This window comes from Hyperolius riggenbachi, chromosome 3, assembly GCF_040937935.1.
Source record: "Hyperolius riggenbachi isolate aHypRig1 chromosome 3, aHypRig1.pri, whole genome shotgun sequence".
NCBI lineage: Eukaryota > Metazoa > Chordata > Amphibia > Anura > Hyperoliidae > Hyperolius > Hyperolius riggenbachi.
The window spans coordinates 420,743,503-420,765,582 of NC_090648.1; the positions used below are offsets into that span (position 1 = coordinate 420,743,503).

The following is a 22,080-nucleotide window of genomic DNA, read 5'->3' on the forward strand; positions in this document are numbered from 1 at the left end:
CAAAATACTGTAATACTAATAAAAGCAACAACCAGTTTACACATGAATACTAATAACTGCAGCAAGCACCAGTCCAGAAGAGCTCACCAACCAAAAGAATGGGAGGCCCAGAGACTGGAAGTTTTAGAACAGATTTGGCAATGTTCCTTTAGAAACCCTTAGTCATTTTTATAGCTCTGGAGAATTCTGTTGGACACTGTACAAAGCAATTATTAGATGTAAGAAGCCATTAACCAAATGCTGTTCAGACATCAATACAAATGTATTGTCTACATAAACTATAGTATCGGTCTGTGTCTCCTAATATTAACCTATGGATGGATGCCAGAGGATTAATAAAATCCAATACATTTCTACAAGTTTAAGTTAGAAGAAGTTGATAAAAATTAACAGAAAAGTTGCAGCGAGCCTAACGAACGGCCTTCAATTCGTAGAGCAAACATGATTAAGATTGTTCAAATCGCATTTATATGCAAAAATACTCAGTAAAAAGCTCAAAATGGAATACATCACTGTCTCTAGTAAAAATTGCTTTCATAAGATTAGTTTTAGCTATAATTTTAAACCCACCAAAGAAAGGATATAGTGTCATCTAAAGGCCACATGGAGAATAGCACTCTATCTACAAGTCATAATGTATTGAGCCAAGTAAGGGCATCATGAATGCATCAGTTAGTACCTTAGGCAACAAGCGCTATAGATAAATAAAGCCTATTCCTTTCAAAATGCACAAGTCTTGATTAGGTAAAGGTGGAATGTGATCTTGATTAGAACTGACAGCACAGAGGAACATCTGTACTTGAGCCATTACATGAATCAGAGCTGAGCATCTGATTTAAAGGCAAGGCAGAATATACTGTATATTCTATTTAAAACATGGAAATACACTTTCCTAAGAGCTTAAAGCACACCTGAACTGTTCTTAACTGCTTAACGACCTCTCCATGCCAATTGGCGTAGACGCGGCGGCAGCCCCAGGACCGTTCAACGCCAATTGGCATGAAGTCCTGGGGCGGGGTTTGCAAGAGATCGTGCATGCATCTCCGCTCCGTCATCCGATCGCCGCTAGGAGACTGTTAGACGGCAAAACTGCCTTCTATATACAACGTACAGCGCTGCGATCTAAGGCACACGGCTGTCCCCCTGGGAGGCACAGAGAGCGATAGGCTCTCATAGGCTGATGTCTATGAGAGCTAATCGCTGGGATTGGCTGCCAGGGGGAGGGAAGGAAATGAAATAAAACAAAATACACATTTATGTAAAAAAATTAAGTAAAAATAAACAAATACCCCAGCAGCTATCAGAGCCCACCAACAGAAAGCTCTGTTGGTGGGAAGAAAAGCCTACGGTCTTCAAGTGGTTTAAGTGAACCTTAAAGGAGTTATCAGGGAAAAAAAATATTAAACACAAGTGCTACTTACCCGGGGCTTCCTCCAGCCCCAAGCTCCTAGCATGTCCCTTATCGCAGTTCTGCACGCAGCCGTTTGCCGCAGCTCCGTCCCGGTCCCCGGCGATGACCTCCAGGTTGGCCTGTAATGCGCCTGCATGAGTGGCGCTGTCAATCACCGCCACATGGACCGGAGAGGACTGCGCAGCAGAACTACTGCGCCTGCGCAGTCCGCTACGGTCCACGTGGCGGTGATTGACAGCGCCGCTCGCACAGGCGCAGTACTGGTGGTCGGCCTGACGTCATCACCGGGGACCGGGACGGAACTGCGGCGAACGGCTGCGTGCAGAGTTGCGGCGAGGGAGCTTGGGGCTGGAGAAAGCTCTGGGTAAGTAGAGCTTGTTTTATTATTTTTTCCTACAACTCCTTCAAGTAAAAATAAACGGATGAGATGGACAATTGTATCTATCCTTTCACTCCTAAAAATGACTTTTAGATATCCCACAGTTTTATGTTATGTTTAAAAAAACTTAAAGTAGACTTATTGTTTTGTCTCAGTTCAATAACAAAGTTTGCCCTGTGTCTCAGAAAGCTAAAATATATTAACTATTTTATCTCCCCCCTGCTCTCGAAAACCCAGTGCTCTGCCAGGAACGTAATTCCTTATCAGCGAGGGACACTATATTGTCTGACCGGGTCCTTACTGGAAAGAAACCATTAAGCCTGGTACTCAACGCCTGACAGGTCCTGCAACATCCCCTTGACTATGCTCTTCAAGCGACGCTTCTTCCTGCTGGCGGATATGCACAATGTCACACGACGCTACATGTCGAGAGCAAACAAGACTTCAAGCGATCGCGGTACTTTGCGTGGGAGTCGTCGGGGATCTTAGCGATCCGATCTGCCGTGACAGTCATTATTGCGACAGTCATTATTGCGACGCTAAGCAACATTCATGTGGTCGCGTGACCCATACATCCAGACATAAATGCACCACCAGGGGATGTTAAACAGGGTATAAAGTGACACTGAAGCGAAAAAAAATTATATAATGAATGCATATGTAGTATGGATAATTAATAGAACATTAGTAGCAAAGAAAAGTCTTATATTTTTATTTTCAGTTATATAGCTTTTTTTTATAACATTGCATCATTCTCTAATATTTGCAGTTTACAAATGACACTCTGTATTTTAAATGATGAAACAGAGCAGGCTAATGACCCTTTGAACGTCCTGGCAGTAAAACCTTAAACACGAAACAGCAAGAGACCGGCTGAGGCAATTGCTCCAGAAAACAGCACTGTAGCCGACCAAGCTTAATCGGAGAGCTCAGAGAAGCTCTTTCACATAAACAACAACTGAAGTTTCTTAACTCTTCCTGTACTGGAAACAATCTGATACTATTTTATTTGCTACTAACGTTCTATTTCTTAGCTGTACTACACATATAATTCATTATCTCATAAGTTTTTTTTCACTTCAGATTCACTTCAAGGCCAAAGGTATTGGAGGCAGAAGATCAGGAGGACTTTCAGGCAACTGGTATGGTTTAGAATGAAATACATGTCAGCCTCCATATCCCTCTAACTTCAGGTTCCCTTTAAGTGTCAGCATACATAATATAAACAGGGTTGCTCATCCGGATCCCGGGTACCCGGGTATCCGACCATTTTTACGGTATCCGGATCGGATCCGGATACCTGGGCCACTATCCTGATATCTGGCCGCATAATCCGGATACCCGCGGATATCCGTTCTACTACCTGGATCGTGTAACTAAAGGGAATGATGTCATTCAGCCAATCAGAGGGCTCCCAGCAGAAGCCTTAGCAACCAAGCAACCAATCACATAGGGGAACCTTGGCCAGTCCCTCCTGTATATAAGGAGGGGGGCCATGATGAAAAAATCGTCCTTGCTGTGACTGCCACTGAGATAGTTTGTCCAGTGTGTATTGTTAAGCAAGTGCATTATCCCAGTGATAAACCCAGCGTTTTTGAACACCAACACCTGCTGTACATAACACTGTTGTCTATTGTAGTGTAGCTAGTAGTGTTTTATATTGTTATAGTTAGTTATTGTGTCAGTCTGTGCTGTCTGTGTGAGCTGTGACAGTCTCTGCTGCTGCAGCTCTGCTATTCTGTGTCTTAGTGTGCTGCTGTTTGTGCACATAGGCCAGTGCTGGTGCTGCCTCAGCTACACAGTTGGAGGATTACTGTGTAGTGTGTAATTGTATATTGTGTAGTTCAGTACTGCAGTCAGTGCTAGTTGTGTTAGCAGGGCCGGCCCTACACTTTTTGCCGCTTGAGGCAAATTTAGGAGAAAATTGCTGCTGCCCAAGCCCCCCCCCCCCCCCCGGAGGGGTAGCGGGCAGGTCGGGGGTATTGCGCCTAGCGGTGGGGAGGGGGGGTCGGACCCCCCCCTTCCTCGCCTGGGTCCCCTGATCTGCGCTCCCCTCCAGCTGTAATTAGGAAGCAGCCGCTTGCAGATCGTAAGAGGCACGGGCGGGGAGGACTCACCTTATCCGCGTTCCATCGTGCGCTCCACTGACGTCACTTCCTGCATCGCCGTCTACTTACAATAGAGTGGGCGGCGATGCAGGAAGTGACGTCAGTGGAGCGCTCGCTGGAACGCGGAAAAGGTGAGTCCTCCCCGCCTGTTGCCTCTTACGATCTGCAAGCGGCTGCTTCCTACCCCCGTCCGACCCCACTCCCCACTGCTAGGCCCAATACCCCCGACCTGCCCGCTACCCCTCCGGCTCGGCGGCCGGCCCCCCGGGCGGGTGCCGCCCCTAGAAGTTTGCCGCCTGAGGCAAATGTTTCACCCCGCCTCATGAGTGGGCCGGCCCTGTGTGTTAGACTAGTACTGTCCGTGTGTGTGTGACTACTGAATTTCTGCTGTGTCTTGAGTGTCAGTGTGACAGACCGTCCGTTAGTGTGCACACTGTGTTCTACTGTGCTCTGTCTGTATTCATCACCCCCCAATTTCAATAAAGTACCCCACATCCATCATACGTGCAGTATGTCTGCGGGCACTGGCAGCCGGGGGAAGGCCATCAAAGGCAAAAAGAGAGGAAATATTGCTGGCACAGTCACCGCCAGCAGTTCTGCCATACTGCCCATTCAGCCGGTAGCCACTGGCCGTGGACGCACTGGGCGCCAAGCTGATAGGGGGAGAAACGCTGCAGTGGTGCATCAGCGCGTAGCGTCAATTTTTCAGCAGGGCAGGCGGCGCAAATTGGAGGAGAAAGACGCCGAGCCTGTGATGCAGCTAATGTTGGATGAGCAGGGCACCAGCAGCTCTGCAACAGAGAGCTCCACCCCCACCACCACTCCTGTTCGCAGGAGCAGCAGCAGTCGCCCAGCAGCAGTGCATGGGGACTTGTCGTCGGTCATGTCGACCCCAGCAGGCCTACCCTCAAGTGCTGCTGAGTTGCTGAGTCCAGACCCCACGTGCACAATCAGGCCTGTTACCACAGAGGTTGAGGGTGATATGCTTTCCCAAATGGGATTTATGGCTGAGTCACAGATGGTGACGGTGGTTGTTGGGGAGGGGTCCTACTCCTTGCCCGATGTGTCAGACTCAGCAGAAGAGGAGTTGGGGTCCGCAACATCCCATCCGTTGTTTAAGGAGGGGGAGTCTGGCGATGATTATGATGATGAGGTGAAGGACAGAGACTACCACCAACCACAGGAGGGGCATGTTAGCTCCTCTGAGTCTGAGGAGGAGGATACGTCGGTGGGTCTGACACGGAGGATCATGATCTCGGACATTGGCAGGAGCAGCAGTGAGCAACAGCCTGCTGCTTTATCTTCTGCCGCTACCACCAGCCGCACCACTCAACCCAAGGCCCCAACCCCCGCAGCAACAAAAGTAACAGCAGCAGGGCGTAAGGGGACATTTTTATCCCCCATCTGGAATTATTTTAATCTGCCGTCACTGGAGAGGAAGTTTGTCACCTGTAAGGGGTGCCTGGTGAAGCTGAGCAGAGGTAGCACCCCCGCCACCTATGGCACCTCCAGCTTAATAAAACACCTGGCTGGTAAACATCACAAGGAGCATGAGGAGTTCTTGAGGCTGAAGGTAGTTGGCACTGTCAGTGTTCCACCCCAAACCACCACCGGAACCCCTTTTTCCACTCCTACTGACACGGAGGCCTGTTCAGGCAGCCAGTCCTCAGTGGTCGCCTCTGCTCCCTCCTTGGCTTCCCGTGCAAGCCAGAAGCGACACCAGACCCTGCTGACCGAGGCATTTGCTATCAGGGCTCAGCCTCCCAGCAGCCGTCGGATCCGCCTGCTCAACGGCCTGCTTACACCGGCCATGGCCTCCCAGCTCCTCCCGTACTCCTTTGTGCAGGAGGGGAGCCAGATGCGTGCACTCCTGCAGTGCGCAGCGCCGGATTGGCCTGTCCCCAGCCGGCACTATTTCTCACGGACGGCCATGCCAGCACTACACCGCTTCGCAAAGACCAATGTGTAATGTGGGCTTGATCAATCGGTGGGTGAGCGGGTCCATGTCACTATGGACTCGGGGAGCAGCCATTTCAAGACAGGCCGCTATTTGTCATTCACCGCACACTGGGTCAGTTTGGTGGAAGTGGGTGAGGAGGGGACAGCGACATCATCAAGCCAGTGGGTGGTGCCACCCCGCAGTAGGGTCAGGGGAAGTGCAGCTAGTTCCTCTGCTCCGGTTCCACCCTCCGGCACACCCTCCGCCGCCAAACGCCCCCGCCTCAGCAGCAGCAGTGTGAAGGCCCGCCACTGCCAAGCGCTGCTGGAGATGGTCAGCCTGGGCAAGCAAAGCCTGACCGCAGAGCACATTCTGGACAAACTCAAGGAGCAGGAGAGGCGTTGGCTGACCCCCAGAGTCGGTGTCCGATAACGGGGCCAACCTTGTTGCTGCCATCCGCCGGGGAGACCTCACCCACATCCTCTGTCTGGCCCACGTCCTGAATCTGGTGGTTTAGAAATTTTTTAGCACCTACCAGGGGATGGAGCCACTTTTAAAAGCTGCTCGCAAAACGGTGGGTTATTTCCGCCGCTTGGGCAGTGCCTCATCGGCCCTGGAAGCTGTGCAGCTGGAGCTGAACCTGCCACGGCACCATCTGATTGACGTTCCAACACGGTGGAATTCCACCCTGGCCATGTTGGAACGTCTGGTTGAGCAGAGGCAGGCTGTCAACCACTACTTGGCCAAAGCCACCACCATGTACAGGAGCAGCACCAGCAGCCACCTCCCGGAGATGATACGGATTGCTGAATGGAGAAAAATGCAGCTGGTGTGCATGGTCCTGGCACCCTTCCTGGAGGCCACCGACTTGGTCAACCGGGACAGGGCGTCAGTTTGTCAGTGCGTGACCATGGTGTGTATACTGCACAAGGCCCTGGATGGTCTGATTCAAGTGGGAGAGAGAGACTTGATCCAGCAGGAGCAGCAGGCACCTGCACAGTCCACCTCTGTGCAGCAGGAGGAGGAGGTTGAGGACTTGGAGGAGTTGGAGGTCCCTGACCTTGAGGATCAGGAGGCACTGCCGAGTGCAGCTGCAGTGGTGCGGGGGTGGAGAGAGCAGGGGGCGTTTGAGGAAGAAGAGGAGGACAGCACTTATGAAGATCATGTGCCAGCAGATATGGCAGCCCTCTTCCCCATGGCAGTGCACATGTTGCAGTGCCTGCCCAGGGACCCAAGGGTCAAAGAGATGCGTGGTCGGGAGGACATGTGGATCACCCTGATGCTGGACCCACGGTTGAAGGGGAAGCTGCATCAGTTCCTGCCTGCAGCAGGAGGAGACCCTGAGCGCCAAATGAGGAAGTTGCAGCGGTCCCTGGTTCGGCGCTTGGAGGAAGCCTTCCCCCAGACTCCCCCAGCCCCCCCCCCCTCCACTGTCACAATCCAGTCAGCACAGCAGCAGGTGCCTGCGTCCATCAGCAGCAGGCCCCCATCAAACCTGCTGTCTCTCACAAAGGAGCTGTACGCCACGCTGGTACAGTTGCCGAGTGGGGAGGTGCATGCTTCAACAGCATTTGGCTTTCAAAACCAGAACCAGCGCCTGACCCGGATGGTGGCAGACTATATGGGGTCCTACAGCGGCCTTGACAGCGACACCACTGTAGCCCCCTTTGATTACTGGGTCCAGCACCTGAAAATTTGGAGTGAGCTGGCGCAGTACGCCCTGGAAGTCCTTGCTTGCCCCCCTTCCAGCGTGCTGTCCAAAAGGTGCTTCAGCGCGGCCGGTGGTGTGGTAACAGAGAAGCGCTCTCGTCTGTCCACCCAGTCTGTGGACAGACTGACGTTTCTTAAAATAAACCAGGCTTGGGTGGTCGGTGAATTCCTGGCCCCTGTTGTTGGCAAGAGGGGGAAATGAAGCGGCTGGAAATCGCACTATGCCTGCCTTACTACCACCCTTTACCACCACAACCTCCAGGCTCCGCATAAGCCTGCTTCAAAATTTTTTGACAGCTGTAATACACTACCAACACACTAGGTGCCATGGTAAACACTATTAATGTGTAATTTTTTGGGGATGTGTCTGTGCTGTTCGAGTTGTGGGGAGGCCCCAACTGCGGCAGTACGACCGCTTCCTGACTGGAAACTCATCTAATTTTTTAACTTGCCAAGGCACCCAAGTGCCGTGGTGAACTATAATCTAAACACTATTAACCTTCCTGGCGGTAAGCCCGAGCTGAGCTCAGGCTATGCCGCGCAGGAGGATTTCTCAGGCCCTGCTGGACCGATTTGCATAATTTTTTTTGGTACACGCAGCTAGCACTTTGCTAGCTGCGTGTACTGCCCGATTGCCGCCGCCGATCGCCGCACCGCCCCCCCTCCCCCCTAGACCCCGTGCGCTGCCTGGCCAATCAGTGCCAGGCAGCACTGAGGGGTGGATCGGGACTCCCTTAGACGTCACGATGTCCATGACAGGGGAAGCCCTTCAGGAAATCCCGTTCTTTGAACGGGATTCCCTGATCAAAGATCGCCAATCGAAGCGGGCGGGGGGATGCCGCTGTACAGCGGCTATCATGTAGCGAGCCCTAGGCTCGCTACATGATTTTTAAAAAAAATGTAAAATTTAAAAACAGTGCTGCGCTGCTCCCTGGCGGATTCTAATAGACCGCCAGGAGGGTTAATGTCTAATTTTTTGGGGATGTGTCTGTGCTGTCCGAGTTGTGGGAGGGGAGGCTGCATCAACCTACTCATCCTGCTGCTCCTGTCTGTGGTACCCACCAACACCAGGGTCCACACTAAACTGCATCGTCTGCTGCCACCAGCTATTACGCCACTACAAATACAATAGCCTGCCACCAGCTATCACGCCACTAGCCCACTACAATAGCTTTAATTTTTGGGCGATGTCAGAGCTGAAAACTGCCATTTCCCAGTTGTGCGATTGGACACAATGTGGGCTGCACGACAGCTGTCTGGAACCTAGTCCTGATGTGAATTGACAGCTTTTTTTTTTTTTTTTTTTTATGTCCACCAAATAATTAATTAGTATTTCCCTTTAAAAAAGCATGATGCTACATGCATCATTTACCCTAAAAACCATTTTAAAGCTATTTAAAGGGCACTTCCGGGTTTTCTATCAGGATACCCGAATAGGTCGGGTACCCGCGGGTAATTTGGTCGGATATCCGGATCGGATCTGGATATCCGCAAGGTCGGATCCGGATACCCGGATATCTGGGTACCCGGATCCGGGCGGGTAATAAAAAGCACTACCCGAACATCCCTGAATATAAATAAAATGTAAAGGTTATATAGATATATAAGAAGTACGGTATATAAAATTATTCATGTATTAATCAGTGAGTTTTGCTACATGCTCCATTTTCTGAAAGTAATGGCCTTATAGCCCAAGTCACTTAGGTCACAAAGGCCTCGATTCATAAAGCATTCCCGCATGCGGATATGCTGAAAACAGCTCACTTTACCGACCACACAGCAAAATCTGTATTCATAAAGGCTTTTTCCGCATGAAAAGCCGACAATTCGCGAGCAGAGTGATAAATCACCGCCTTGAGCGGTGATTATCATAACAAAAGTAACAAGTAGTCAATTCATAAAGATTAGAGGTATCGGTATGTGGACGGGTATTACCGCTACCTCTGATGTGGCGAGAAGCGTGCGGAATACATTGCAGTGAATGGGACAGACCTCCCAAGCAGCTGCAGAGAGAACACCGCACGGAGGGACTCGGCCTGCTTCTCCTGTTTCCGCATGTCTCCCGACAGCCTAACGCCTGCCTACAGCGGAATATCTCCGCACGCCTGTCACATCTAGCTACATTTTTATGAATTAACACCCTGAAGGCTGAAATACCGACAGCGGTGTTTCCCCGCTCGACGTTACCTTACCAACAGCACTTTTATGAATCGAGGCCTAAGTTTCAGAAAATTGGAGTTCATATAGAGATTAGCAGTTAAAGAAAACATTCTAATTAGCCAGCTTTCAGCAAACTGTTCTGTTCCCGCTGCTCGGAATGTTTGCAAGTATGGCAGAACTAGTGGACACTGCTGCTCAATAATTCTGGCTGCAAACTGTATAATAAAGAGCAGCACGTCACTGGATCTGACTGTAAGGCAGCAGGACTTCATTCAGGCACCTGTTCTGCTGTTCTGTGGCCATTTTCTATTTCCTGCAGTCTTTTCTAGCCATATAATAGATATAAGATGCAGAAAGCTTGCTCCATTACATGACTGAGACCGCACACCAGCAGGCCAAGCATAGATGGCTAATGTGAGCTTCGAGGGACCCTGGGTGTGAATGGAGCATTCAAGACTATGCAGGCTGAGCTATTACCTTAAAGTAAACCTGTGAGAAAAAAAAGTGCCCGGGGTACTTACCTAAGGTGGGGGGGGGGGGAAGTCTCTAGATCCAAATGAAGCTTCCCCAGTCCTCCTTTGCCTTTTGTTTCAGCGCTGGCTCCCCCGAACAGCACACTGCAGCTTCCCATCAGGCTCCGGTAGAAATAGCCAAGCCCGATCGGGTCAGCTCTACTGCGCTGGCAACTGGCATCTGCGCAGCAGAATGGACCCGTTCGGGATTGGCTATTTCCGCTGGAACCCGAGGGAAAGCTGATACTGCACCTGCGCAGGAGCACAGATGTAAATATTGCCATGTGCTACAGCACACACCGCAGATTTTCACGGGTGCCAGCGCTGGATTGCATAAATTAGGATAAAGGGGGAAGTCTCTCCCCTAGGGGCACTTTTTTCCCCTACTGGTACACATTAAAAGTAATCCGAGGCAATTCAAACAAGGAGGCTGCCATACAGTGTACGGCATTAAACTTAAAGAGAGGTGGGCTCAAAAAATAAAAAAAGTAGGCTACCTGATCCGCGGGGCTAACCGGATCAGGTAGCTTCAAAAACCGCCGCTCCCGTGGCCTGCAATGGCCCACTTTTGTGACCTCTGCACTGAGAGACTGTGTGTCTCTCATAGCGTGCAGGGAGGCGGAGGAGCGGCAGGAGGCGTGGCCAGGGAGAGAGCTCCCCAATGGCAGCTCAGGAAACCCTGCAAACACACCCCTAGCGGGTGTTTTGATCAGGGAATTCCTCTCCCCAGCTTTTACCTCAGAGTTAGCAACAAATCCTGTCGCTAAACTCGGGGGGGGGGGGGGGGGGGGGGGCAGAGAGCAGCGGTTGGGGGACACAGAGCCTTGTCATTAGGCAGAGAACATGGGTCAGTGTCCCATCTGTCCCCATCTGAGATCCACCTTGGGTTCTCTTTAAACCTGAACACTGTACTATGTAAAAATCAATTATGAGGTAATACATTGGTATTGTTTGGATGAAGTAAAAACTAGCGTGTCTTTTTAGAACGGACACCTTATGTCAGTACCGAATACAAAATGTGTTACCCAGAGCAGTCACTTAATATTTTCTATTTGCTGTAGAAAACACAATAATAATTCTTTGTTGTTCCTAAATCAAGCTTAGTGCCCTCAAGACCACTGATTAAAATGATCCATTAAACAGTAGAGGCCCATAGTAGTTATTGGGGTACTTAAGCTGAAACGCAGTCTGGGATACTTTTTGCTTCCCAACTGCTTTTTCGCAGTTAAAATTTATATTACTTATGAACCAATTGCCGCCTTGTCTGCCTAAGGGCTATAAACAGCACAATCAAGTAACAGTTTTGCACCCTGCTGTAAAAACTGTAAAACAGCAAAACTTTACTTCAGCTCCTCATAAGAAAATACATAAAGGGTGAAACCGGTCTCCTGTAATGTCAATATTTGGAGAATGATTCCTTGGGGTCTCCAAGTCTGCTGCAATTTGTTCTGGCTGTAGGCCTCTGTATGTAGTAGGTACTAACCACCCACAGCTCTCGGCATTACCAGAGACAAATGTAGTCATTAATTGTATTGCTGCACTGAGCACTCTAGTAGAAGGTCTAAATATAATGGGAATGAGATCAGGAAACTAGAAGAGCTTCTATTGTCATTATTTGCAGGATACCGCGGCCACAGAGAAAATGCAGTATTTTTCATAGGCAATAGCATGAATAGATGTGATAATGTAATTCTAGGGAAAGAATCACTGCTGTCCTTTAAAGCTAAGAAATTTCCATTTTCATTATCCCGATCCATCTGTTTTGTATCTTTGAAAACTAAAGAGACCAAAAACTGGACTGCGCTCTGCATACTTTCATTACACAGCAGTCAAATTAGGTTTGTTGTTATGGATACTGCAGGGCATTGACAACATATACACGTTCATTCAGCATTTAAGGAATAGAGATTCACTGTGGGTACTGAGTGATGCCAATATCCTTACCAAACTGAGAATATATTTCATCAGATCTAAAGTATATTGGGAGAAATGGGTTGAAAGGTTCTGTCTGCCCAAAAGATAAAATACAAAACAGACCGCCCTCTCGGTTAGAGGCAAAGAAAGGATTACAAAGTCACTTATGGCTACTAAGCGAATCCAGTCCAGCTACACAATGTAAATCAAGACAGGTAAATCCATGCTCTTCAAATGCCCAGTCCAGCTCCTCTCATAACCATCATGGATATATGCAAGAAAAATTGAGAGCTTATAGTGTGAATATGTATGAGCTGTAGGGTTGCCACCCAGCCGGTATCTGGCCGGCCCAGCCGTTAATTTTGCTACAAAGCCGGCGCCTGAATTTTTTTTTTACCGGCAAGTCATTTGCCGGTAAAAGGCTAAACTGACTCCTGCCCTCCTTACTGCGCAGTGGCCGGGCTACGCATTGTACCAGGCTGCTCCGCCCCTTCTCCCTGTCACCTGTGAAGATTCGGCCACGTTGAAGCTCCGCCTCCCAGCAAGTTTTGAATGGAGCGTGTTCTTGCAGGGGGTGATGGGGAGCAGAAGAAGCTGCCGCCAAGACTTCAAGGAGAGGGCTGCGGGACCTGGCACTTCACCGCACTGAGGAGCGATGGAGCAGAACAGCAAACTGAGGAAGGGGAGAAGAAAGCCAGAGCCAGCAGCAGCGTGATGAAGAATGCATGTTGGGGAGGAGCCTGAGGTAGTATACGCTGTCTGGCTTTCAGTCTGGCTTGTTTACTTTTTGTGTCTCTCCCCCTCCTCCCCTCCTCTCCCTCCTGAATGTTGTGTGTGGTGTGGGCAGAAAAGGTATGTATGTGTGTATGTGTAGGTGTGTGTACAGTGTGTGTGTGTGTGTGTGTGTGTGTGTGTGTGTGTGTGTGTGTGTGTGTGTGTACAGTGTGTGTGTGGTGTGGGCAGAAAAGGTATGCATTTGTGTAGGTGTGTGTACAGTGTGTGTGTGTGTGTGTGTGTACAATGTGTGTGTGTGTGGTGTGGGCAGAAAAGGTGTGTGTGTGTGTGTGTGTGTGTGTGTGTGTGTGTGTGTGTGTATACAGTGTGTGTGTGGTGTTGGCAGAAAAGGTATGTGTAGGTGTGTGTACAGTGTGTTTGTGTGTGTGTGTGTGTGTGTGTGTGTGTATACAGTGTGTGTGTGTGTGGTGTGGGCAGAAAAGGTATGTATGTGTGTAGGTGTGCGTACAGTGTGTGTGTGTGTACAATGTGTGTGTACGTGTGTGTGTGTACGTGTGTGGTGTGGGTAGAAAAGGTGTGTGTGTGTACAGTGTGTGTGTGGTGTGGGCAGAAAAGGTATGTGTGTGTGGTGTGGGCAGAAATGGGTGAAGACAGAGATCTGTGTGTCTGTGTGCGTTCGTGCGTGTGTGTTTTTGAGTGGTGTATGTTCGTGTTCTAAATTGGGGTAGTGTTTTTGTGTCTCTCTGTTTGTGCCGTGTCCTGTGTGTGTCTGTGCCATATCCTCTGCGTGTGTATCCCTCTGTGCCCCTTCCTCTGTGTGTGCGCCTCTCTCTGTCGCCCGTCCTCTGTCCATCTCTCTGTGTGCCCATTCATGTGGCACTGACATTGTCGGCAGCACTTTATAGAGTATATAGGCATGTCACTGACTGTCCCCAGAGGAGCTCACACTCTAATCCTACCATAGTCATAGCCTAATGTCAGTCCATATTATTATTATGTATTTATATAGCACTGACACCTCCTGCAGCACATTATAGAGTACATTTAATTTAATTCTGCCATAGTCATAGTCTAATGCACTACCATATTATTATTATTATTATTATGTATTTATACAGCACTGGCATCTTCTGCAGCACATTACAGAGTACATAGTCATGTCAGGGTCTGTCCTCAGAGGAGCTCACAATCTAATCCTGCCATAGTCCTAGTCTAATGTCCTAACATTATTATATGTATTTATATAGCACTGACCTCTTCTGCAGCACTTTACAGAGTACATAGTCATGTCATCGACTGTCCTCAGAGGAGCTCACACTCTAATCCTACCATAGTCATAGCCTAATGTCCGATCATATTATTATGTATTTATATAGCACTGACATCTTCTGCAGCACTTTATAGAGTACATAGTCATGTCGCTGATTGTTCACAGAGGAGCTCACAATCTAACCCTACCATAGTCATAGTCTAATGTCCTACCATATTATTATTATTATTGTGTATTTTTATAGCACTGACAAATTCTGCAGCACATTACAGAGAACATAGTCATGTCACTGACTGTCCACAGAGGAGCTCACACTCTAATCCTACCATAGTCTAATGTCCTACCATATTATTATTATGTATTTATATAGCACTGACATCTTCTGCAGCACTTTACAGAGTACATAGTCATGTCACTGACTGTCCTCAGAGGGGCTCACAATCTAATCTTACGATAGTCATAGTATAATGTCCTACCATATTATCATTATGTATTTATATAGCACTGACATCTGCTGCAGCACCTTACAAACTACATAGTCATGTCACTGACTGTCCTCAGAGGAGACCACAATTTAATCTGTATAATAGTGTACCATATGTCCTAGACTTTTTTTTCCCACTGCATCTTGTTACTTAGCTCCCACTGCACCCTAGCACCTACTGCATGTCTGTCACCCACTACTTGTTAGCATCTTCTCATGCTGGATCTACACCATACAATTTTTTGGCAGATTTACGTGCCAGATCGATTATTTACAGCATGTCCGATCTGAGCATCAATCAATTTTTTTGAGCTATTTTCTGATCAATTTCTTTTCGTTTTTATTGAAATCTATCAGAAAATGGCTCAAAAAAAAAAAAAAAAATCGATCCTCAGATCGAACATGCTGGAAATAATCGATCTGGCATGTAAATCTGCCAAAAAATTGAGAATGAGAAGATGCTAACAAGTAGTGGGTGACAGACATGCATGGTGTGCATCCAGCATTACTACTGTCACTTGTCTCCTGCTGCCTGCCTATCACTACCTGCTTTCCACTAAAATATATTAATTAATATCTACCTTTAACTAGAATCTACTGATCACCACAAGCCTCTCATGTGAATCGACCAATCACTACCAACCTGCCACTTGAATAGTTGATTAATTAAGGTATTCAAGACGGGTAAGTTTACCTTTCTGAATTTGATTTGCCCCATCCAAAGAAGTGATATAGCCCCTGCGAAAGCTTATACTCTGTGCCTGTACTGATATTAAACTCACTGAAGTGTTGCCTGATCTTTGCTCCCTCCAGTATGTACAGTGTAAGCGGTTACTCTGTGCATGTACTGATAGTAAACTAGCTGCAGTGTGTGGTGATCTCTGCTACCCCCAGTATGTACAGTATAAGCTGTTACTCTGTTCATGTACTTATAGTAAACTAGCTGCAATGTGTTCTATCCTCTGCTACTTCCAGTATGTACAGTATAAGCTATTACTCTGTTTCTGTACTGAGAGTAAACTAGCTGCAGTGTGTGCTGATCTCTGCTACCTCCAGTATGTACAGTATAAGATGTTACTCTGTGCCTGTACTGATAGTAAACTAGCTGCAGTGTGTGCTGATCTCTGCTGCCGCCTCCAGTATGTACAGTATAAGATGTTACTCTGTGCCTGTACTGATAGTAAACTAGCTGCAGTGTGTGCTGATCTCTGCTACCTCCAGTATGTACAGTATAATCTGTTACTCTGTGCATGTACTGATTGTAAACCAGCAGTATTGTATGTACAGCATTAGCTGTAAAGCCTGATTCACACATACAATTTTGATTAGCCAATTTTACTACTTCTAGGTATTATGAGAGCTCAGCTCTGTTCATAGTACTGTATATAAAGTCTGTTGGCTCTCATACTACATGGGGGTGGTAAAATTGGTCAGTGATTGACCAATCAAAATTGAATGTGTGTATGCATCTTTACTCTACGCCTATACTGATAGTAAACTATCTAATTAAAGGATAGCGGCTCCGTCCAACATTTTGCTGGGCAGGCCCTTCATCTTTAGGTTACACGCTGCTAAGTTTATGTACATTTGGCCACGCCCACTCTCTGAATTACCACACCCATTTTTTCCGCTGGTTCTTCCTGCCTGGTGCCCGGATCTCCTGGGATCCTAGCAACACCCCTGCCTTTCACCCCTCTTCTAAGATTGGCATCAATTACAGCCAATCACCAGCGAGTGTTGCCGCGTCCCCTGGCTGTGTTATTCACTCGCACAGGCTGGGGTAGGAGGAGGAGTCGGCAGCTGACAGTTCTTGCTGCCTTTGTGAGCTGCACATGTGCCCGGTCTCTGTGCTGGCTGGCTCCACTGTACGCAACAATAATGGCTAGCTGTACAATAGATAGGACCTTTTTAATTTCTCTTCACCGGCTGGGAGTCCCATCTAAGGGATACCATGGATAGGTCTCTATATTTTAATGTTATGCCTATTAACAACCATAATCTGTTGTAATCATGCCCTCTTCTTACTGTTCTTGTTCAGTTTTGGCAGTCATCTTGTGCAATTTTGAAAAAAATAGGGCGTAACAGACCACACCCACTTTCAGGTCACACCCCCAAGCCGGTATTTTTTTTACTCAAAAGGTGGCACCCTAATGAGCTGGTACCCCTCACCACACTCCATGAAGCAAACACCAGCATCTGAAACACATAGTCCCACCAGTGTCAGGACACTCTCCCTCCCTGCCTGTTCTTACCCAGCTGTCCTCTTCAGGGCCAGATTTATACTCTTTACCACCCAAGGCCAATGTCACCAGCCGCCCCCTTTTGTATAGGACACTTGTATGGAGTGGACACCGCTACATCCCATCAAAATCCACGACAGTGCACGACCTGGTTAGCAAGTCCAAAAGTCACAAGAAGGAGAAATGGTCCGCACTTGTCAGTGAAGATTTCCTTTATTAATGGACATATCCAAGAACATCCAGGGCAAACATCACATAGCTGACATGTTTCGGACTAACCGTCCTTAATCATATGCTATGATTAAGGACGGTTAGTCCGAAACATGTCAGCTATGTGATGTTTGCCCTGGATGTTCTTGGATATGTCCATTAATAAAGGAAATCTACACTGACAAGTGCGGACCATTTCTCCTTCTTGCCCCTTTTGTATAGGTAGTGAGATGACCCCTCCCCCTTCCCTCCAGTATAGGTAGCCAGATGGCCCCTCCCTCTTTCGCTCTAGTATAGGTATCCCGATGACCCCCCTCCAGTAAAGGTAGCCTGATGACCCCTTCCCCTCCAGTATAGGTAGCCAGTTGACTCCCTTAATCCCTCCCTTTCCCATTCGCCCCCTTTCAGTACAGCTCGCATCCACACTGCAGCAGCCATCAGTATCACTCACTTCTCTGCTCGTCTCCAGTGCAGAAGCTTCCTCTTCCCCTCCGTCTCTAATGATGCCCAAGTCCGTAGCTGCCCACCACAACGCCAACGTGCACAGAGAGCAAGGTGGCCGCTGCACAGGTGACTGGCAGCAGGAAGATTAGGCACTCACTAGATCTCCCTGCATTGCAGTATTTGAAAGCTTGCAAATACTGCACTAGTTTAGTCTGCTGCTTTGGTGCCCTTGTTCCTGTGGTGGCCTAGGCCTAAATCTGGCCCTGGTCCTCTTATAAATCCGGAGGTGAGAAGTAATAGCGTTAAAGGGAAAGGCAATGGAATCCACAGATCACTCCTTTCACTGCTTGCAAACAATACGACTCAAAAGCAACTCTAATAGTGTAAAACAATCATATTATATAAAAACTGAATAAAAATTGCAATCACATGGATCAGTGTACCTCAAACATTTAACAGTAGAGTGACAAGGGTTTCCAGGTGGCCGCTTGCACCACTGTAGCTCCAAGACCCACGTGTCCATCCAGGAAGAATCACTGAGATCACTTGGGCCGTAGCTCCACCCTACGCATTCCATCAGACTTCTGATGAGCATTTTTTTAACCCCTCTGTTTTTAAGCCCCATTTAGCTGAGGTTATTTGTGCATTGCAAACCAGCCACTCTTGACTTGACTGAGTTTGACCAGGTGGACCCTTGTGTGCAGTATATTGCCCAGTCTGTCTCCACCACAGTCTTTCTATTGTGTGGTTTTATGCACATATAATTCAACTTGCCATCACTGTTCTATGTCTCAGGGCTAGCTACCTAGCTACACCCCACTCAAACACAGAGATGTCTACCTGTGTTTGACATACATATTTGTGTGTGTGTGTGTGGGGGGGGGGGGGGGGCAGGGGAATCAGCAAAGACACCCGCATAGACAGCGCTTTTTCAGAGGCTAGGTTCTTGTTTTTATTTTTACACTGTCCAACAGTCTCAATGACTTATTCGATATGATTGTAAGCCTTTGGGCAGTATCCTCCTCCTTTTGTGTCTTACCTGATCATCGGTTGGAGGAGATTTTAAACTAGGATCTGGGTGGAGGCGGGAGGATAAAGTCTCAATACGTAGACAAGATGAGGTAAAAAGACAGTGGGAGCCTAACATTATGGGGGGTGGAGACAGTGTAAAGATTAAGGAGGTTGGTAAAAATTCAAGTAGCCCATTTCATGTAAACAAAATTGGTAAATGTGGTGGTAAAAATATAAAGTGCATGGTAACCAATGCTCGGAGCCTTGCAAATAAAATAGACGAACTAGAGTTCATTCTGAATGACAAAGGCTATGACATTGTGGGAATAACCGAGACATGGATGGATGAAAGCCATGACTGGATAGCTAATTTAAAAGGATACAATGTGTTTAGGAGGGATAGAACAGGGAAAAAAGGTGGAGGGGTGTGTCTCTTTGTTAAGAATTCTCTTACAGCTGTCCTCAACGATGAGATGGAGGAAGATTGCAAAGATGTGGAGTCCGTTTGGGTAAATATTCATGGTGGAAATAAAAGTTGCCAATTGCTTATTGGGGTATGCTACAGGCCACCTCTTATTAATGAAGCTGCAGAACTGCGATTACTACAGCAGATTGAAAAAGCTGCAAGTAAAAATGAGGTCATAATTATGGGCGACTTCAACTTTCCAGACATTGACTGGAGTATTGAGGCTACCCATTCTGGTAAAAGCAGCAGATTTCTGGCAGCACTACAGGACAATTACTTGACTCAAATGGTAGCTGAAACAACTAGGGGGAATGCGTTACTGGAGCTGATCATTTCTAATAGACCAGATAATGTATCAAATGTGCAGGTTCAAGAACATTTGGGAAATAGTGATCACAACATGATAACGTTTGATCTGGTGACTGATAGGCCACGGGGCAGCGGGACCACTAAAACTATGAATTTTAGAAAAGCAAAGTTCAATCAAATTAGGCAGGCACTAAGTTTGGTGAACTGGGATAATGTACTACAAGGGGAAGACACTGAAGGGAAATGGCAAGCTTTTAAACTTATACTCAATCAATATTGTAGTATGTATATCCCATATGGAAACAAAATATCTAGGAATAAAAAAAGGCCTCTATGGATGAATAGAAAGGTTAAAGATAAAATGAAGAGGAAAAAGAATGCCTATAAGGTCTTAAAACAGGAGGGGACCGAGGCTGCACTAAGCAATTATAAGGAGTGCAATAAAAATTGTAAAAAAGAAATTAGGCAGGCAAAGATTGAAGCTGAAAAACAAATCGCTAAGGATATCAAATCTAACCCAAAAAAGTTTTACAAGTACATTAACTCTAAAAAAAGAAAGGTTGACTGTATAGGACTCCTAAAGGATGAGGGTGGGAACTCAATGGTGGATGACCAAGGTAAGGCAGAGTTATTAAATGCTTTCTTTGCTTCTGTCTTCACAAAAATAACAGCACTGTTGCAAACTACAGAGGCGGAAGAGTCTCAATCTTCTAACTGTAATATTAAATACTTAATGCAGGAAGAAGTGAAGGCAAGACTAAATAAATTAAAAATAGACAAGGCACCTGGCCCGGATGGCATGCATCCTCAGGTCCTAAGGGAATTAAGTTCAGTTATAGATAAACCCCTTTATCTTATCTTTTGTGACTCTTGCAACTGGCAGAGTCCCAGTGGATTGGTGTACAGCCCACGTTTTCCCATTATTTAAGAAGGGCAAAAAAGCAGATCCAGGAAATTATAGACCTGTAAGCTTAACATCAGCTGTATGCAAACTATTTGAGGGGTTACTAAGAGATACTATACGTGACTTCATAGTAGAAAATAATCTTATTTCTCAGCATCAACATGGGTTTACTAAAGACAGGTCCTGTTTGACTAATGAGGTAGTGAATGCTAATATGGATATTGGGAATGCTGTAGATGTGATATACTTGGACTTTGCAAAGGCCTTCGACACTGTTCCCCACAAAAGTCTGGTGCAAAAGTTGAGGATGCAAGGACTGGGGAAGAGTCTGTGTGCATGGATAGGGAACTGGCTAATGGACAGAAAACAAAGAGTTGTGGTCAATGGATCGTACTCAAAATGGGAGACTGTTAGCAGTGGGGTCCCACAGGGGTCTGTTCTGGGTCCAGTGCTCTTCAATTTATTTATTAATGACCTAGTAGATGCAGTAGTGAGCAATGTTGCTATTTTTGCAGATGATACAAAATTGTGCAGAATCATCAACTCTCAAGAAGATAGTGTCATATTGCAACAGGATCTGGATAGGATGGCTATATGGGCACATACATGGCAGATGAAATTCAATGTTGACAAATGTAAAGTCATGCATTTTGGACGTACTAATGGTCTAGCACCATACAAAATAAATGGGATACAGTTGGGGACATCAAACTTGGAGAAGGACTTAGGAGTACTCATTGACAACAAGTTAAATAATCGTACTCAATGCCAAGCCGCTGTAGCTAAAGCTAACAAAATTTTGGGATGCAATAAAAGGGAAATAAAAACTCGAGATGCTAGCATAATATTGCCCCTGTTTAACTCTCTAGTAAGGCCACATCTGGAATATGGAATTCAGTTCTGGGCACCAGATTACAAAAAAGATATTGCACTTTTAGAGCAGGTGCAGAGACGAGCAACAAAATTGATATGTGGGATGGAAGGTCTCGCTTACCAAGAAAGGTTAGATAAACTGGGTTTATTTAGTCTAGAGAAAAGACGCCTTAGAGGAGCTCTAATTAACATGTATAAATACATCAGAGGGCAATATAATAGCTTGGCGGATGAGCTTTTTGTCCCTAGGCCTTCTCTAAGGACTAGAGGACATGATCTGCGCATGGAGGAAAAACGTTTTAGCCATTTATTTAGGAAAGGGTTCTTTACAGTAAGAGTGATTAAGATGTGGAATGCATTGCCACAGGAAGTCGTTATGGGAAACTCTATACCTGCATTTAAAGGAGGCTTAGATGCTTTCTTTGCGTTGAAAGACATCCATGGCTACAATTACTAGGTAATGCCTAATGATGTTGATCCAGGGATTTTATCTGATTGCCATCTGGAGTCGGGAAGGAATTTTTCCCTTCAGGGGCTAATTGGACCATGCCTTGTAAGGGTTTTTTCGCCTTCCTCTGGATCAACAGGGATATGTGAGGGAGCAGACTGGTGTTGTACTTTATATTGGTTTTACTCGATGGACGTATGTCTTTTTTCAACCAAAATAACTATGTAACTATGTAACTATGCACCTCCATTACTGTGCACGCATGCTATGCATTTGAGTGAACCCAACGTGCCTAATCTCCATGCTCCCCTCCAGTGACTAAGCATTACCTTGTACTCATACTGTGCTGCATGATCTGCTCTTTCTTGTATTCAGGTATTGTCATTTTGCTGTATGTCACCCCTAAATATTGTCTGTAACCTAAACTAATGTCCAGCACTGCGTAATATGTTGGCGCTTTATAAATACAATAAATAAATAAATAGGCAGCAAATCTGTCCACACTCTATCTGTAAATAATAGGACTGATTGAGCCAATTTTTGACTCCTGTGT

The 22,080-nt window shown here is 46.8% G+C and overlaps 2 protein-coding genes across 12 annotated transcripts in view; one reads left to right on the forward strand and one right to left on the reverse strand.

Moving 5' to 3' along the window:
* Window positions 1–22,080, reverse strand: part of PRELID2 (PRELI domain containing 2) — a 182,432-nt gene that overhangs the window by 127,271 nt on the left and 33,081 nt on the right. The window lies entirely within an intron of this gene.
* SH3RF2 (SH3 domain containing ring finger 2) overlaps window positions 1–22,080 on the forward strand; it is a 477,535-nt gene that overhangs the window by 49,808 nt on the left and 405,647 nt on the right. Inside the window, exon 3 of one of the 11 annotated variants that reach the window (XM_068277521.1) lies at window positions 2,874–2,932. The exons of 8 other annotated variants lie outside the window; for them this stretch is intronic. The gene's annotated coding sequence lies outside the window, so the exon portion shown is untranslated. Of the gene's footprint in view, window positions 1–2,873; window positions 2,933–12,704; window positions 12,879–15,239; window positions 15,307–22,080 lie in introns of those variants that run through there. 2 more of the 11 variants (XM_068277522.1, XM_068277523.1) reach the window with 2 other exon arrangements.